Genomic DNA, 19,143 nt, shown 5'->3' with positions numbered 1-19,143 from the left:
GCATGTACTCTTGTGGTTCAATCATAAAACAACATAAGGTCACCGTGAGGCAGCTGGATTTGGGGGTCTCCCTTCACACCCACCTGTCATCCCAGCTTCATCTTCCATGCCAAGGTGGCAAGAAGCCTTGCTTCCACCCCCAAACAAAATCAACATGATTCTCACCACTCTGCCACCTCCTCCTCTTCCTGCCTGCGCGTCTTGGAACACTTGGCAGTTAACCTCATGCCTCCTCCCCTTAATTCCCACGTGAGATTCTGGGCATTGTCCCTTCTCTGGCCGAGGCCTCCAGGGTGGCTTCTCTGGTTAAGACATTCTATGAACAGCCTGATACCAGCATGTAAAGGATGAGCATTTGAAACTTGGACTGTATGTCCAAGTTTGATGAATATCTTTAGGTACGTTTTCTGCATTTTTCATTGTGACAGGGTCTTCAGTTTGACCTGGCTTCCTGACTGGGTCACCTGCAGCCCTTGACTTGGGGGATGACAACAGTGGCAATGGTACCAAAGAGCATAATCTTCAAAGCACCTGTGCAGTGCCCACTTAGTGCATTTGTTCATCCATTCATTCATTTACACACCTTCCTGAATCATATTCTCTGGGACTGAGATTTACAAAGTCCTCAGGCTACAAAGGTAAGCCTCTATCCTCAAATTGTTTACCAACTACCCAGGAAATCAGACAACCAAACCAACAATTACACTAAAGGGTGATTCACGGTGAGAGAAGAAAATGTACAAGCCCCATCAATTACTGGCTACATGGCCTTGAGAAATCTAAACCTCTGTGGGCCTCCTTGTCAGGAAAACAGAAATATTAAAAGCGCTTGTCATTAAGGTTCAATGAGCACGAAAAGAGTAGTTATTCATAAAGAACTGTGAAGTGTTTGGTACCTGGAAGTGTTTGCTCAAGAAAAATAGACACTCTTAAAACTGCTGTGAACAGAATGGAGAACACAGAAATAAAGCCACACAGTTAATTTTTGACAATCGTTCAGAGGTAGTTCAGTGGGGGGGGACTGTCTTTGCGACAGATGTTATTGGAACAGTTGGTCACTTTATGCACATACAAAGAGGGGCCTTGATTTATTGTTCACACTAAACACACAACTTCACTCAGAGTGCCCTGTAATCCAGATGTGAGGTTTAAAATTAGGGAGCTTCTAGAGGAGAGCTGAGGGGAGAAATCTTCCCCAAGCTTTGTTGTAGGTAATCATTTCTTACAGATGACACAAGAAATAAAATCGTAAAAGAAAAACTCATACACTGGACTTCATCAAAAGTAAAAACTGCATTTGAAAGACTATTAAGACGGTGGGGTGTGGGGCGGAGGATGGGTTTGGTGGGGACCAGGTGGAAAAAGATGAAGGGACTGAGAAGTACAGGTTAGCACGACTGTCTCTGGGATGTCAAGTACAGCACAGAAAACGGAGTCAATAACATTGTAATAACAATGTATGGTGCCAGGTGGGTTTTGTAAAGTGTATGATTGTCTAATCCATACACTGTACACCTAAACTAATACAGAACAATACTGAATGTCAACTGTCACTGAAAAAAAATAAATAATTAAAAAGGCTATTAAGAGACCCAAACAGGACCCACGGCTAAGAGAAAATGTTTGCAAAACACAGAGAGAGCAGGAGGGACCTGAGAGACGCAGACGGCCCCAGGTTGTTAGGCAACAATGTAACAAGCAAGGAACTTACACACCAGGCTTGTCTTTCCCACCGCAGATGGGGCTGTGCCTGCTGCCAAAACCTTAAAAGTTTACACAGAGGTTTTAACAGGGTTTAGTCATGTGTTCAGTCCATGCGAGAAAGCACTATACTCTCAAAGCTGTGGCTGCGAGAATGGCTCCTGTTGTGAGAACAGTGGGCGGGGCATAATTCCTAGGATGGGGAGGAGGAGGAGCCTCCAGTTGCCCAGGTCCAGCTCAGGGGCAAGGTCCAGCTCAGGGGTCAACTGTCCATCATGTCCTCTGAATGACGACCTCCATCATGTAGTGAGATGGATGACGAATGTACACATTAACGATGCTCAACGTCATTAGTCACCAGAGCACCGCAAATCAAATCAAAACTATACTGCCAGCCCAGTAGACACCTATTAAAATGGCTTAAAATAAACGCACTGACAATTTAAGGACCAAGCACATGACGTGGGGGCAACAGTCAAGCACTGTGTGTGGGAATGCAAAACAGAATAGCACAAGCACTTTGGAAGTTAAGTTTGGAAGTCGAACACACACGAACCATGTGACCCAGCGATCTATACCTCCAGTATTTACTTCAGAAAAAAATGGAAATGTTTGATTGCGTGAAACCCAGGATGCGAATGTGATAGCAACTTTCCTCAGAATTTCCAAACACTGTACATTTATCCGTCGACTGGTGAATGGATAAAGAAGGTATGGCCCTTCCATACAATGGAATAAAAAGCAAAAAATAAAAATAACAAACTACTGACAGATGCAACAACATGGAGAAATCCCAAAATAATGATGCTGCATGAACAGAGCCCGGCACAAAATGCCACATACTTCTTCTTATAGGACTCCATGGATATGACGTTCCAGAAAAAGCAGAAGTCCAGGACAGAAACCGTACCAGGAGGCGTCCGTGCTGGTGCTGAGAACAACCAAAGGGCTGACAGCAAGGGGCTGGAAAACGGGATTTTGAAAGGCGACAGAATGTTTGTTACTGTGATTGTTGTCACGGCAACTACAAGAGTCCACCCACCTGTCCAAACTCTTTGACCTGCGAAGGGGCGATTTTACTGTATGCAAATTACGCCTCAATAGGACAGACAGAAGATACTTATGAAAGTAATAATATCTCCTTCTTGAAAAAATTAAAACGTGTCAAAAAATAAAACTCTCACTGTTAACACTTTGTGGGTATGTTCAGTTTGGTTTTGCGATGATTGTATCACTGTATAGATTTGACAACATAAGTAGACCTACATTTAAAAGAGTGAATTTTGCTGTATGTAAATTATAGTTCAATAAACCCAACTTTAAAATATTAAAAAAAAAAAAACCAGAAATCCCATCAAGGGGTGCAGCAACTGCACAGAAAGTTCGTATTTCGTTAAAAGCCAGGTAGCTGCGTATGGTCGGAAACTCACAATTTAAATCCCATCCTGCAGCCGACAGAGCCATGGAAGTCTACAGATCTTTTTTTTTTTTTTTTACTTTGAAATGTATCATATAGGTTATTAAGAAACATAGTCTGGCCTAATTATGTCATTTTTATGGCTAACAACAGCATTCACTGAGCAAGGATGAATAGCCAAGCAGGGAAAGAGAAAGTTAGGAAAATCAGCCAATATTTTCCTGGGATTATCAAAGACACAAAACCTGTCTGCCGGTGTCAGAGGGGCTTCCAGGAAGAGATGAAGCTTGAGCTGGGTTTTGAAAGGTCAGTCGAAGTTGAATATTATTATTTGGAAGAAATCCTTGGCGTATGATCTGAAATTCACAACACAAAATACATATTCAGTACCCACTTTGTGTTACTATTGGGGCGGGGTCCCAGCCTCCTATGACTGGCATCTGGGGCGGGTCTTTCTCTGCTGAGGTTGGGGGATACCTGTCCTGTGCATCGTAGGGCATTTGGCAGCATCCCTGACCTCTACCGACCCCTTATAAATGAAAATATTAGCTGATTTTAAGTTACTCTCACGAGAGCAAAATCTTTGAAAATTACTCAACGTAATGCCTAGTACAAATAAGTGTATAATAAAATTCTGTTGTTATCGTTGCTGGTATTTTGCCATCAGACCTCACAGAGATCTTAACCGGAGAAGGTTCTCCCGGAACAGATGGGTAGATTCTGAAATTTTCTTCAGAGACCCTGTCTTTCAAAAATGTAGCAAAGGTGCCCTTGTGGTTAGGAGCCCCGGAGCTGGGAGTCTGTGATGTCACTAAATTGAGCCAAGAGGAAGGAAAAAGAGGCTGGCCCGGTGGCGCCTGTTCTGGCGTTAAGCTAAAACACTCGCCCACACAGACCATCTGTCGGCTTCAGTTCTGATTTTGTTGAACACCACAAAGACCAAGAACGGGGGGAAGGGGAAGAAGTCTGGCCACACACACGCGGAACTCTGGACTCTGTTTGAGAGCTCTCACCCAACCCGAGCACACTCCCAACACGAGCGCCAAGGTCCTGGGTCTCCTTGACCGAGGGCAGGGATGGAGGCGGAGGCATGAGTGGGTGGAGAAGGTAGAAGTGGGCACAGTGAGAGAGGCTGGCCACCGTTTAGGGTTGCCATTTCTGGGTTTGAGTTGTAGACATGAAGGTCATTGGTCTCAGGAAAAGTCAGAGGACACTTCCTTCTTAGAAAACTCTCCCTCTGGCTTCCCCTTCAGTTTCATGAATGCTTCCTGTTTTGGACTGAATGTTCGCGTCTTCCCAAAATTTGTGCACTGAAGCCCTAACCCCCCATGTAATTCTGTGTAAAGAGGGAACCCTTGGGAGGTACTCGGGTTGGACAAGGCCCTTTGCACCCTTATAAGAAGAGTAACAGCAAGGTGGGAGCCATGTGAAAGCCAGGAAGAGTACTCTCACCCTAAACCAACCATGCTGGCCCACTAATCTTGGACAGCCAGCCTCCAGAATTGTGAGGAAATAGATTTCTGTGATTTAAGCCACCCAGCCCAGACATAGTATTCTATTCTGGAAGCTCTAGCTGACTGAGCAAACTCTTCTCTAGGTCTCAGCAAAGAGCTAACTCTTAAGAATTCTTTTCTTAACCCGGCAGGTCAGAAGAGGGTCTTCAACTATACACTCTCGTTGAACCCTGGTTCTTTCCGCTATAGTTGTAACGACTTGTGGGAATGAATGTTCCCCTCCCTCGCCCCACACTGACCTGAAATCTCCATGAGGACAGGACCCTATGGGTTTGGAATCAATCCTTTATGTCTGATACCAGCATGATAGATGGATATGACGTACATGTGGTTGGGGAGACATGGAGGGGCAGAGGACTAAACACCTCACACCACTGAGATGGCCAGGCTTGCTTGCCCCTTTTCAACTGCTGTATCGGATGCTGTTTCTGCCTTCCCCTGACACCGTCAGGGGCATATTTGATACTCTCAGCCTGACTTCTGTAGCCCCTACCTCACCACGTTCATCCGGCTTCGCGTGTTCCATGGCACCGATGACAGTAGAACACAAACTCACACTGCTTCCTCATGTTGCTCTTTCTACCTGAGTCATGAGATGGTCTTCGTGGTGGCCCCCTGGGGCTGGGCGCTCTCCGGGGAGCTGGACTTGAACCCAAGGGTCTAAATACTTACATTGCTAGTGGCCGAGCTTCAAAATACATGAAGCAAAACCGATCGTGTTAGAAGGAGAAACGAATGAATCCATGATTATAGGCAGAGATTTCAATACTCCTCCCTCGAAAATTGATGGGATAAATGGATAGACAATTAGGAAGGACATTGATGACTTGAGTCAATTATCAAGCATTTTGCCCTAATTATAGAATGCTCCACCCAAGAACAGCAGCAAACACATTCTTTCAAGGGCACATGGAAGTTCTCGTAGAAGTCAAGAGGAAGAGAGAAACGCCGTAAGTGGCTCAAACTTGATCCGTGGTATTCATAGTCCACATAAGCTCAATTCAAATCCCTCTGTGGCCAGTCAAGCAGTGATTAATAAAGCAGTAATAACCTTTAGTAAAATAAATAGCAGATAGGAAGGTGATCATGAAGATTTTAAAAAGAAATGAAGAAGCAGGTGATGAGGAACTGAGCCAGCAAGCTCATTATCCGTTCCAAAAGGAGGCAGAGCAACCTACTCATTCTAATGAGAAGTAACGTATAGTTTCCTCTGAATTAATGCGTTCTTCACGAAGCTGTGGCATTCCTATACATCTAAACAGACAAATGATACTGTGAACCATCTCAAAGCCCTTTGGTGCTTCTTAGTGCTACAGAAAACTCCGTGTAAACATCCAAAGAGGCCACATTTGTGCCTATAGTTCCCAACTCATCTTATGGGTTAATAGCTGTGCCCCTTGTGTTTTGTGCAGATGAACTCAGCCAAACGGCACACACACGGAGTCCCCACGTGTGTGTGTGCATCTGAATGTGAATGACTTCTGCTCCCTGAATGATGATAACCATTTGGTGAAAATTAAACTTGGAGATAATAAATTAAATCTCAGAAATAGATGTTTATGTGCGGATCGCTTTTCACATATTTTTTTCCTTTCTCTCCTTTTCAATTTCCTCTCTCATCAGCCCACCTTTGCCCTCTGAAGATACGATCTATTACTGCCTTTTGTCTTAAATCAATATGTCACACAAAAAAGGAAAATTGGTTTTTTCTTATGGACACTAAATCAGTTATATGAAGCTATCGAGGGCAAAGCCTCCACATTCTGTTTAAATGTGTTGTTTAAAAGATTCCACAATAGTTGAATCTTGAATAACTAGAAAATGTCATAAAATACGATTGCTTTTTGTGAGCTTAAGACAATGATTTTTTAATGGACAACTATAAACATTCCACTTTCCTCCTTCCTCCTGGTCATAGCTCCTTGTTAGATAAGATTCTCCCTACCATCAGAGATGCTGTAAAAGAAATGGAGGTTTAAATGCTTTAAAAGGGTGACAATCACTATTGCCTTTGTGCCCCTTGCCGTGACTGTTTTTGAATGTATCTTAATTGCACCTTCTTTTTTTCCTTTCTTCTTCTACTTCTGTCTACATTCATCAGATGCCCATTTCTAAGCATGGTTGGCCTTCTGCTGCTGCTTTTTTTTTCTTTTAATTCACATTTCAGCTGGTAATGACTTTCCATTTTCCAAGCTCTTTTTGACATTCTCAGTTCCAGTAAGGGTTGTGCTTCAACTTTAATGCATTTTGTTGGGAAGATACCATATAACCATCTCACCCCCCCTTTTATGAATAATTAGTGACTTGGAAACAAGCCTTGAGGTTGGTGAAAAATTCACCGTGAGGCAGAAATAATAAAAATACACTGATGCATATACTTTGATGCACTTTAAAGAAATCATCGTAGGTTAATAATGTGATATCTCGGAGGAACACATTAGACGAGCAGGAAAATTACTTTTCGGGAAATAAAGTGATTATGACATTTACAGCAACCTCTACAAAGGTTTGTAGCCTAAGAGATGGAGGTCGTCTAATTCCATTGTTTCCGTGTGCCTTGTAAGGAACTTCAGCCAAAGGAAAGTGCTGAAACACACACACCTTTAGAAAGAGGAACATTTTCTCTTACTCCTAAGCATGGAGATAAGTGGATGACTTTTTAGCTGCTACTGTTTCTTTTCCAAGAAAAATCAGACTTCGAATAGGATCTCAGCTATGTTAACCTGCCAAAATGAAAAATAGTAGAGTCACCACGTATTAGTCCATTGATGCAGCACTGTTTTCTCTCTATAACCCCATGTTCTATACAACCAAACGTAAGTGTTTTCTCAAGATGCACAGCCTTTGTTAATCCAGAACTTTCCAAGTTGCTTCCTTTCTGTGTTTCTTCAAGATGCTTTATTTGTACCAAGCTCTCGAGTGAACCTCATGAAACTGAAAGCAGGTTCCTCAAAAATTAAAAATAGAACTGCCTGATGACCCAGCAATTCCACTTCTGAGTATATGTCCAACGAAGAGGGATACTCATGCGAAAGAATATATGCACCCCTGTGTCCACTGCAGCAGTATTTACAATAGCCAAAATCTGGAAGCAGCCTAAGTGCCCATCAGTAGATGAGTGGATTAAAAAAGCTGTGGTACATGTATACAATGGAATATAACTCAGCCATAAAAAAGAACGAAACCTTAACCATTTGCAATGGTGTGAATGGACTTAGAAGGCATGAAGCTAAGTGAAAGAAGTCATTCAAAGAAAGACAAACACCATATGATTTCACTTATATGTGGAAAGCGAAGAACAAAATAAATGAACAAATGAAATTGAAACAGACTCATAGATACAGAAAACAGACTGAGGCTGTCAGAGGGGCAGGGGAGGGGGGACTAGGGGAAAAGGTGAAGGGACTGAGAAGTACAACTTGGTCATTATAAAATGATCTTAGGGATATAAAGTACAGCATAGGGAATATAGTCAATAGCATTGTAATGACTATGTGTGGTGCTGGTGGAAATATCCCTTTGTAAACACTTTGTACAGTATGTGATTATCTAACCACTATGCTGTATGCCTAAAGCTAATATGAAATAATATTTAATATGAATGCAATTGAAAAATAAAATTAAAAAATAAGAAATTAGGTAAACCCAAGTGCTGTGTTCCTTTTTTCTACTCCCAAAGTACAACCAGAAGTCACTTAATATTAAAAAGTAGTCCATTCCTATTTCGTAAGTATATAAAAAGGACTGGCTAGGGTAGCTTATCATAAATGGAGAGTTGTATAAGATGCTGGCTGTTGAAAATAATAATCAAAAGAAAAATATAGGACAAAAGCAAAAACCAAAGCGATGCCAGGTTCTTCTATTCTCACTCTATCTAGAACACATCATCTGCTGAATCTGTAGCCATCACAAGGCTTCATCAGTCTGTAGTGAGCGTTCACTAGTTGCTCCCAGACACCAGGTCCCACAGCTTCAGATAATCTCAAACTCCCTGCTCCAGGGTCTGGGTGTGGCTCCACCCACAGCTGGAGGAGAGAGCACCTGACCCACTTCTAGCCAATCAAGACACCATCTCTCTGTGATTGGCTCAGAGATGGGTATGTGCACTAAGCCCATCCAATCAAAATGAATGTTTTCAGTAGGTGCTATCAAAAAGGCTTTCACTGTCTCATATGGCTTAAACTTGGAAAGATATTATCATTGAGGCACTGGGGTCATCCCTCCATAGTGACAGAGGGGGTGGATTGGGAAGCTGGGTCTTTGGCCTCGGAGTAAAGCCAGCCCAGGAGATGGCATCAGGGATAAATCAGAACGGCAATGCCTGAGCCCGGATCCTCCCTGCCTTCAGTTACTCTGCACCAATAAGTTTTCCTGCTTAACTTAAATCAGTTAGAGGAGACATTCGGGGCTGGTTATTTGTTTGGGCTTTTTCTCAGATCACATTTAATAGAAAGTATCTTAATACCCTCATGTTCAAACTTTTTTTTAAATATCAGTTTTCACTTGATGGATATACTAAAGGGTCTAGTGCTTTTGCCAACACCCCTTTGTTTAATAAAACCCCTGTTATCGAAGCATCTACTGCCTCCAGCCAATGCAGCAATGAAAGCCCATCTTTCATAACAAGATTGTCATCATCGGTGCAGCCGCAGACTGAGCACTTACTTGCTGACTGCCAGGTACTATGCTAAGCACCTTACGTGTTATTCCATTATTCTTCATTTTTCTAAAAACAGGAGAGTAAAGTGGTTAAAATGTAGACTCCATGACCCAAACACCCCAGAATTCTAGCTGCCCATTTCTACCACTGTGACCTTGTTTGAAATCTTGGGGCCCCCGTTTTCTTGTCTGTAAAATTGGGAGTGATGCTACTGTCTCCGTGGGAAAGTGGTGAAGATTAAATGAACGGATAGCCACCAAGGGCTTAGCTTGGTGCTTGGCACACACACAATGCACAACTTCTGTTAATCCGATAGCATAGGATTCTTATGTTCATTTCCCCAACAAAGAGATTGGTCTCCATTGCTCTTTACAGAGATCTTTTTATATCCTGCCAAGAAGGCCATTATAAAATTTGGTTCTATTGCTGAAGCAAAAATTCTGTGAGAAGACAGACTCTGTTTCTCTCATGGATGTATCCTGGGTATTTTCTATTACAGGGTCCTGCCAGTTACTCCTAATAGGAGGTGGACAAAGTAATTGGAAAAACATGTAAAGAATGTAAAGGCAGCCAACTGGACAAAGAGCTATGGCCTAGGAGTCAAGAGTCCAGAGACATTGCACTTAGTTATCTATTTCTGGGTGACATTTTCCCAAAACTTAGCAGCCGAACATAGCACGCTGAGATCACCCCCGGTTTCCATGGGTCAGGGGTGCTTTGCATGGTGTAGCAGGTGCTTCCGGCTCAGGGGTTCTCACCAAACTGCAAAGGTGTGGGCCAGGGATGTGGTCCACCTGAGGGATCCTATTTTAGGTCCACCCCTGTTAGCAGGATTCGTCCCTCCAGGGCTACAGGGCCCCGGGCCTCGGTTCTTGACGGGTTGGTGGTGGGTGGCCTCTCTCCACCTGGCTTTGTCAGAGCAAGCACATGAGAAGAGCCAGAGGTAGAGAGAAATACACAGAGAGACGGCCAAGGGCAGAGAGAGATTCAGTGGGAAAGAGGGCAAGATGGTAGCAAAGTCTCCTGTCACTCACACAAAGAGACACCATCACTTCTGCCGCAGTCCATTCACTAGAAGCACATCACCGGATCCAGCCCACATGTAAAGAGAGAGGGTCACGCAGGGGAGGGAAGGCCAGATGGCAGGGTCACTGGAGCCTCTCCGAGAGGCTGCCCACCACAGACGTGGGACTGAAGTTGACAGTTTTGTCTTGCTCTTTGACCCTGACCGAGTCAGCCATTCTGCCCCTCAATTCTCCTACCCATAAAATCTGTATCATGTTTAATTTCCCAAGATCCCTTCAGGTCCGACCTATGATTCTACAGAGGCCCTAAAAAAAAGAAAGCACACACTTCACTTCAGAATGGCTCTACCAGCTCACCTGCAGAAACGAGGAGTTTTAACCTTCCACCTCTGTTAACATCGCATCTCGTAGATTTCTGTGGGAAGGACTGAAGTGAGGAAAATACCAGAACATGCCATTGGCTCCACGTCCTAAGCCAAGAGATTAGAGGGAAAAGGGTTTGCTGCAGTTAGATGCTCGTTTACAGCATTTGAGAAAGAGGAAGCATGAGCTTCCAAAATTTAATTGAAATGGAGCGTTTTATTAGTTTACCCTGAAGTGTTAATAAAAAAATGGTACCTGGCAGGTAGTTTTCTTATGATCGCAACAGCCCCTGCATCTTGAGGTTAATAACCTTTTCCCTTTATTGACTTACTGGCAAACTCTCTCTGGGGGCGTTTAAGTTTTAGATGTTTTCTTAACCGTTATTAAAAAAAATAACAAGTCTGTGTCCACTACTGGTTTTTTCTATATACTGCAAAAAGTTCATACTTCTTTTCTTTTGAGCCATGTGTTGGAATCTCTTCCCAGAGCCACAGACCAGAAAACAGACTGACAGCTGGTGGAGGGGAGGGATTGAGCAGCTGGGTGAGAATAGTGAAGAGATTAAGCAAAAAAAAAAAAGGAAAAAAACCCTTTCACAGACAACAGGATGCTGATTGGCTGATTGCCAGAGGGAAAGGGGGGGGGTGGGAGGAGCCAGAAGACAGTAAAGGGGGAATAATCATGATGAAAGGAAACTAGACTTTGGATGGTGAACACACAATATACAAGTGATACATTACAGAATTGTATGCTTGAAACCTATGTCGTTTTATTAACCAATGTAACCCTAATATATTGAATTTTTAAAATCTCTTCTAACCCCTTATAGCACAAGATATTGGCTAAAACCACATGTAAACAATTTGTTAATGTTGTGAAAAAAATTAAGACTAGAGTTACCATGTGACCCAGTAATCTCTCTTCTGCGTATGTACCTGAAAATTTTGAAAACGCTTATTGCAAAAATATATGCACCCCTGTCTTCACTGCAGCATTTTTCACGGTGGCCGAGACATGGAGACAACCAATGGAAGTGTCTTTGACAGGTGACTAGATGCAGATGCGCTACGTGTATACAACGGAGCACTCCTCAGCCATCAGAGAAGAAGAAATACCGCCATTCGCGACACCCAGCATGGGTGGGCCTTGAGAATATCACACAAAGGGAAACGAGGCAGGCAGAGAAAGTCAGAACTGTATCATTTCACTTGTGTGTGGGACATAAAGCTGAAAGCAACAAATGAACAAACAAGAAAAGAAAAACTCAGAGACTCAGACCACAGGATGGTGGTTACCAGAGAGGGGTGGGGTGTAGCAAAGGGTAAAGGGGGTCAAATATATGGTGTTAGGAGGTGATCTGACTTCAGGTGGTGAGCACACGATGCCACGCACAGGTGATGTATCGTAGAAACGTACACTTGGAACCTATATCATCTTACTGACCAATGTCACCCCAATACATTTAATTTTTAAAAATCCCTGCCATATATGTATTAATCCTTCCGTGGGTGAAGGTAGGGAACCCGTTGCTGGAGAGTGTCGTTTGGTTACAAATTCAAAGCAAAGATGAGATTTCCCTTGTTACTATTAATTAAAGTAGCAAGGGAAATTCACCAATCTCTGTTGGTTTAAATTCCCCTGTGAGTCGCCCAGCAGCTGGTGGTCTGTGAACTGGGCATTGCAGACACCTGCTGTCTGTTTCTTATTGTTCTGTTCTTCTCAACATCTTTTAAATCTTTGAATGATTTGGCAGCACTGAAAAACAGGGAGATTTCACCCTGAGAGGAATTCAGACTCCCAACTTGCCTTGAGCACTCAGGAACCGGGTCAGCCTTGCCCACCTTCCAGCACGGTGACAGCTGGGCGGAGCCAAAGGCGTACCTCTTCCTTTCCATGGGACATACACTTGCCCTCTCCCCAGCTCCCGGGTGTTCTAACAACTCCAACACTAGCCTAAATGAAAGACAACCAGAAATCCCTCTTCCATGAAAGCCCCAGTGCCTTGATCATTAAGGAAACAATAAGGGCAGAGAGAGATTATGGTGCACGAGAGAATTCTGCCGCTTGCGAACAGGGCAGCTGCGACTCCCCCACAGCTGGCTCTGCTCGGGAGGGAGACAGCTGGGTGAGATCCAGGCATCGCGTTCTCGGTCTGCCTGTACTTTGCAGGGTGAGATTATCTCATCCATCATGATGAAGGCCAAAGGCAGCGGATAATTGTGGGGTGACTTAACCCATTTTCTCTGCATCGACAATGGCTCTGCTGTTGGTTCCACAGTTGTCCGTCCCCATATTACTGGGTCCTTGGAGCAATGACACCCGCCACTCCGGACAGAGTAGGAAGGCACCTTATTGCCTTTGTGCCGTCCTGGTTTTATGCGAATAGCAGCTATAGTGCCAAAATTAACCCATATTTTACACTTACCCATTGTCTTGCGCGGCACACAGCTGTCCTAAAGTGCACAGAATGAAGACATGGACGCAATGCGTCACTTCCCGGCCAGGCCTGGGTGTTTGTTTGCTTTTAAAGACCCTCCGTAAAAGGTTACAAATGCCAGCCAGTAGCTAGAAGCTTCTCAAATTCCAGGAACAAATACCATCTAAGTTGCTGGAGGGGTTTTTTTTTTTCCTGCAGTCCTTTTAGAATGGATCAGACTCAAAGCAAACAGTCATTTTGAACTTCCGGGGAAACAGGGATTGTAGGCGATGAGATCAGTCCCTCCGTATTTAGATTGGCTCCAGCAGACTGCGAGTTGACTGGAGACCGGATTCGTGGGTTCGGAAAGCCTGAAAGTGCCACTCACTGCTCCTATCAAGGCTCATGCAAACGGAAGCACTTTGTAGCATTCCGTCCACTCCTTCTCCCCACGCCATTCCCAATCAGATAGCATGACACAAAACACCGTTCCCATGAATTGTCACCTCCTTTTCTAGATTGTTTTCTGCTTTTCTCATTAAGTCTAAAGGTCTTCACCATCATTTGGACTCAAAATGGCATCTCATGGTGGTGGCTGAATCCTCCCTGGCAAACAAGGCAGTTTGAAAACTGCAAAAGTAGGATCAGTTTCCATCAAAAAAATAACTCTGTCTTCAGCTGTATTTTTCAATTGCAGGTTTTTCCCCATTTCCCCAAAGAAGCCCATCATCTTCCTCACCGGCACCTGACCATCACTTGCATTCAGCAGTACCCAGTTCTCCCTGGGGCCCAGCGGGTGTGGTCCCTAGCGCCCGTGGTGACTTCGGGGTCTATGAACATGTTCTTCCATAATAATAATGAATAGAAACCAACCTGAGTAATATTTGCCTCTACGCCAAGGCAGTCATAAAATATACGTTTTAATTTTGCCTTATAGAGGAAGGGGCTCAGAAAGGCGAAAGCCCTTGGTTCCCATGAAAATCATAATGTAGTGCTACATTTGGGGTAGCAGTGGCGGTCGCTCAAAATCAACCCACACGACGGAACTCACGGTCAAATCTCCGCAGATGGACATTGTTTACTTAGACCTACGGCCTTGAGCCCCCTCTCTGAGCCCCCTTTTTTCCCTCAGGACTGATTCCCGTAGACCATGGAGGTCTTCCCAGGCCCCAGGCCTTGCGGGGAAGACTCGGTGAGTGTTTGCTTCTTGCAGTCTTTAGACCTAGCGGTGCAGGTGATGGTTCTCGTGCAGCCATGAGATGCGGCTGTCGGGACACCATGCGATCAGAGTGAACCCCCCTCTGACTTACCGGCAGCATAGCCCTGGGCAAGCTGTGCCCCCCTTGGAGCCTGGGTTTCCCTGTTTGACCAATGGGGGTCATAAAAGAATCAGTTTCGTAGGGCTGGGGGAGTGAGGGCACATCGCGTGCTCCACAGAGTGTCTGTGGTTCAGAAAATGCCCCACAAATGGTAGTTATTACTGCCCTTCCCTGAAAGGGGGCCATCCCCTGCCCCCCCACTGCATCGAAACGTCATATAAGTGGAATCGTATTCTTTCGTGCCTGGCTTTTTTCATTTAACGTTCTGTGGTCAGCAATTCATCAATTTTCTTGCATGTCATAGTAATTTGTTCTTTTTTGTGGCTGCGTAGTATTCCACGGTATAACTAGATCACACTGTATCTATCCACTCTCCTGTGGCTGGAAATGGGATTGTTTGTTTCTAGGTTTGGGCTATTAAGAACAAAGCTCCTATGGGCATTCTTGAATACGTCTTTTGATGGACACAAGCCACCTTGCCTACTGGATATGGACGTCAGAGAGGGATTATGGGATCATAATATTGAATACCATGGTGTGCTAGATTTCAGGGTCAGGAGGGGCTAGGAGTACGAGACAGCAGAACAGCAACACGGTCCCTGATTCAAGTCGAATGAGGCAGACACGCGAATAATTTGCACAGATAAATAAAACATGAAGGCTGCAGAAGCTGCAAAGGAGATGCACGTGGGTGCTCTGAGAGCATGTGGGGCGGGTTGGACCCAGGGAGGACACAGGTCCTCTGGCCACAGGGAGCACGACCAGTTTCAGAAACTGCCAGGAAGCCGGCATGTCAGGGCAGAGAGGAGAGGGCGCACGGAGAGGTGGGCAGTGTCCGAACCCAGCGGGCCACGCAATGCGTTTTCTTTTCCACTGCTCTTGCCAAGGGGAGGATGTTGATTTTTTGAAAGAGAAAGAAGGTGTTGGGGAGAGAGTAACCTAAGCAGATTGGTAGTCTGAAAAAAATGTATCTGGCCACTGGCTAAAAATAATGGATTGAAGGAAGTCCGTGCGAGTGAGCAGAGGCAGGGAGACGCGTTAAAAGACACAAGCAATAGGCCCATCCAGTGTGGCTCAGTTGGCTGAGCATCGTCCTGCAAAACAAAAGGTCACTGGTTCGATTCCCAGTCCAGGAATGATTTCCTGGTATATTTGCTCTTGTGCATTTGCAGTATCGGGTTTCATTGACATCAATCAGACAAGTTGTACCAATAACTCAAATGCTTCTCCCCACTGCCGTATGACTGGGAAGGTGAGAGGTGTTACTGCAAAACAAATCAGGAATTTGATCTGATGACTAGGAATCAGTGTCCCTTTTCAACAGAAATGATCCTTCCTGGCTACGCAATATTATTGTCCATAGGCTTGTCTAAGGTCAAGTTCAAGATTCCAGATGTTCTGTGGGCAGAACCAGAGACTGTTCCTCATCGCGCAGAACTAAAATTGAAATAGAAGAAGGGTCTTTCAACATGGCTCAGAGACCAACGTCATCCCTACTTTGCTCTCTAATTTCCATCCATTTCTAAGGAAAGTTCTGAATTTGAAGTTATTGGGGTGTCCAAAAAGTCTGTTACGTTTTTTCCGTACGATGGCTCTAGTAGTGCTTAGCTGTCTTTAACTTCATTCACAATAATGTTGTTAGATTGCATTGTGACAGCTGTCCTATCAGCGTGCATTTTTTACAAACTCATCAAAATTGATGAATTTCTTGTAGCCATTTTAATGCTAAAGGTGGAAGAAGATACACAACATTTCCAGTGTATCATTCATTATTTCAAGAAAGGTAAAAATGCAGCAGAAACACACAGAAAAGATTTGTGCGGTGTATAGAGATGGTGCCGTGACTGACTGAACATGTCAGAAGCAGTTTGCAAAGTTTCTTGGTTACTATCAACATTTTGGCCAAGTGATTCTTTGCTGTGGGGCTGCCTTATACATTGGAAGACATTTAGCAGCGCCCCTGGCCTCTACCTACTACGAAGCCAATAGTGGGAGACAGCCGACATACTCAAAACATCCAAGTCAATAGAGTTATCGGTGAAAAGGAAAAATGTGTCTTTTGTTTTATGGAAAAAAACTTACGGACTTTTTGGCTAACTCAGTACTGTGGACTGCGCGGCTCTCTCGGGGTTACTAGAAGCTTCCACACTGGTGTATCGGTGCTGCAGTGGAGTGGCAGGGTGCACAGGTGTGTTCGGGTTTGGGTCCAGGCTCCGCCTGAGGACCATGGAGCCCTGCTGCGCAGGGCCCTTCATTTCTCCCGACCTTCACTGCCTCACCTGTGAAACGGAAATGGCATTAATACATCATGTACTTTCTCGGGGTGTGAGGACTGGATTAGCTTTACGGATGCTGGCTGGTTATGATCAGCCTCTGTCTGAGTCACAGCCATCGGGTGGAGGTGAACTGTGAAATCGCTACAAGAACTGGTCCTGGGAATTCTGCTCGTGCCTTAGCTCTGCAGCAGGCGCTGAAGTTAATACCTGTTTCATTGCTCAAAGGCAATGCCAACCGGAGAAACCTTTTGTTCGGGGTTTAATCTTCTGAAAAATATTTTTCTTCTCCTGAGATGCTGGTATATTTCACTCTAAGGTGGTATTATTCATCATTTTTCTTTCTTCGCCTTAGCTAATCAGAAGCTTGAAGCATATTAATCTAACATGGATCCTATGGCCAATTTATTTACTTTTCCCTTTTTTACTCATTTCTATTCCTTTCCTTTCTCCTATTCTATCAACGTGATAGTGAGATTTTCTGTATATACTCCTGTACATTTATATTTGAGGAGCAATCTGAAATTCTTTTGGGTGAGTGGGCAAGGATGCGATCAGCAAACAGTCCATTTCCCCAAGTGCAGTCTGGGCATTGACGAACAGCCTGTCTGCTCAACAAGCTCAAACACATTGTCTCACCTGTCCCCGCCTTTCTCCACGTCTGAACAAAGAGGGGTGATCCTAGAACCTGCTGTAAAGAGTTTTGTGAGAAAGGAAGGAGGGGACACATCAGAAGCACTCCGGACTGTGCGGGCATACGGCAGGATTCCACGCCAGTTCTCGGTGCTGCGACCGTTAGAATTATTCCCGTACATCGGAATGGCGGCTTTTCCAGAGAACGAGTCGCCGGGAAAGAGAGACGCACACACAAGCCCTAATTACGCTTCTCCAAACCTTGAAGCCAACTTTCAAATTCTGCCCAGAACATAAGTGTGTGTGTGTGTGTGTGTGATTTTTAATGAAGGGCTGTGTTGGGGTGTTGCTGTTTATCTGCCTTCCACAATGGAGAGACACAACACCATTTTATGTCACATGACACACGAGAATATTAAAGGGTGCAGCAAGATGTCTGTAACAACCTCACGATGTGCACTGTTTCCCGGTTTATATTTGTGGCATAAGTAACGGAATTGTATTAACAATGGTGTTACTTGTCGTGGTGAATGACACCTTACACAAACAGGCTGGGTGTCGGAGGCAACACACTGAATGTAAATAGCTCTGCACCCGCCACCCAACCTCCCGTCTCGCAGCTTCTCCCGGCTCCAGAGTCCATGACTCTTCTGATTTTTTTCCGTCATTTATCCCTCAGGCAAGAGTTTGTGCTCGTTTGGCGTTTTCCGGTGTCCTGTGAGTCCGAGGTCAGTGTCCTCCTCCTCCTCCTCCCAGTCCCTTCCCTTGCTGGGCTCCACTGTCCCCCGAGTCTCACCTTCATCACCTTCCTTCCCGGATCCCTTCCGATCAGCTCCCGCGTGGGCCCATGGATCCCGTGATCTTAAAATTAAAACAACCAAGGCCCTTCCATTTACTGCAATGGCATTAAACAACAGTCAGTCTCCTCTCCACTGTTAACTTCCTTGTAAAATGCTTTTCACTTTTGCTCCAAATCTCACATCGCCCACTACTTAGTCCTCTCCAATGTGTCTGTGCTGAGCAAGCAGGACCCCTCTGGCCAACCTTCACCCCAACCTGGACGTCTTGTTACTCTTCTCATCATTTTACGCAGCTCTGTGCTAAGAGTTCTCGGGTGGTGTTTGGTCTGTTCTGAGACCACCCCCCCACCAACAGACAGAATTTGTGAGCCAGGCTCATTCTTTAGCTGAATCGGAACCACCTGGATGGCTTGTTAAAACACCGGCGTCTATTACGCTCAGGGAAATAAGCCAGTCAGAGAAAGACACATACCATACGATCTCACCTGTGTGTGGAACCTAATGAACTAAATTAACAAAATAGAGATAGGCTCATAGATACGGACAACAGTATGGGGATTGCCAAAGAGAAAGGGTGGTGGGGGGCGGGTGGAAGAGGGTCAAGGGGGATAAATGGGGACAGGTGGAGACTTGACTTTGGGTGGTGAACCTAAGATGCCATCTACAGATTATGCATCAAAGAATTGGACACTTGAAACCTGTATCATTGTATCAACCAATGTCACTCCAGTAAATTAAAAATTATAAACAAAACAAAACTAGAATACCCCCAGCATCTTCTATGAAGTAGTGGTTGAAGGCAATGTCCCTTATCCCCGCAACATCGTGCCCAATTGGGGAAATCATTTCTTCGAGGTTCAGTCCTGTGAAAAACCGCATTTCTAGTGTATCCACGATCCTGCTCCCCCGTGGGTCTCCCGGTGTCCCTTGCTGGTTCTTTTTTCTCCCACCTGCGTTCTTTTCTAAGTCCTCTTTCACGACAGGCTGCCTGAGCTGTCCCATGCACGGCCCAAGAACAAACA

This window comes from Artibeus jamaicensis, unplaced genomic scaffold (assembly GCF_021234435.1).
Source record: "Artibeus jamaicensis isolate MK-2021 breed Jamaican fruit bat unplaced genomic scaffold, CSHL_Jam_final contig_685, whole genome shotgun sequence".
NCBI classification, from domain to species: Eukaryota; Metazoa; Chordata; class Mammalia; order Chiroptera; family Phyllostomidae; genus Artibeus; species Artibeus jamaicensis.
Note: the sequence above shows the minus strand (reverse complement) of the source record.